Genomic DNA, 934 nt, shown 5'->3' with positions numbered 1-934 from the left:
CCCCCATAGTTTCCCAGTACCATCAGTCATTTTCTCATAGTATTGCATTGGATGTTCAAGGTCCATTATATGAGTGAGAACATATCATGGAGTTCTTATTGAGTTGTTTTTCTTCCACTTGGTTTTTTCTTTCTTTCTTTTTTTTTTTTTTTTTGTCTTTCTTTTGGTTTTGGAATTGGTTCGTGTATATTTTATTCTTTTCCCTGTACTCTTGTGAAGAACGTTGTTGTTTTTTCCTTTTCTTCTGTGTTTAGTACTTTCTTAAGTGTTTCATGTAGAAATGATTTGGTGGCAGCATAAGTTCTTAAGGATTGGATATCTGGGAAAGATTTTAATTCTCCCTCACTGATGAAGCTTAGCTTGACCAGGTAAGTTATTCTTGGTTGAAATTGTTTATCTTTTAGGACTTTGAAGATAGGGCTCCAAGCTCTCCTAGCCTGCAGGGTTTCTGCAGATAAATCTGCTGCTATTCTGATTGGTCTTCCATGGTAGGTGATCTGGCCTTTTTCTCTTGCTGTTTTTAGGATTTTTTCTTTTGTGCCTACTTTATTTAGGCAAATTATTATGTATCTAGTAGTCGGTCTTCTCATTTGATGTCTTGCAGGGGTTCTGTGAATCTCTTGTGTTTGAATTTTTGCATCACTGATTAGATAAGGGAAGTTTTCTTGAATTATCTCATGGAAAATTTGTTCCAATGTAGTCTCTGTTTCTCTTTCTGCCTCAGGGAGTCCTATTACTCTTAGGTTAGGCCTCTTGAGGTAGTCACTCATCTCTTGAAGGTTTTGTTCTGTCTTTTTGAGCTTATTTTCTGTGTTTTTAAGAGTTTGGGTTATTTCTATATTTTGGTCCTCAAGCTCTGAGATTCTTTCTTCTGCTTGGGTAATTCTGCTTTCTATGCTTATCAGTTTGTTATTTATTTCATTCACAGTATTCG

Source organism: Carlito syrichta, unplaced genomic scaffold (assembly GCF_000164805.1).
Source record: "Carlito syrichta isolate Samal-C Ts95f unplaced genomic scaffold, Tarsius_syrichta-2.0.1 Scaffold304320, whole genome shotgun sequence".
In the NCBI taxonomy this organism is placed as follows: Eukaryota; Metazoa; Chordata; class Mammalia; order Primates; family Tarsiidae; genus Carlito; species Carlito syrichta.
The sequence above is the reverse complement of the archived record's forward strand: the minus strand, read 5'-3'. Positions refer to the sequence as shown.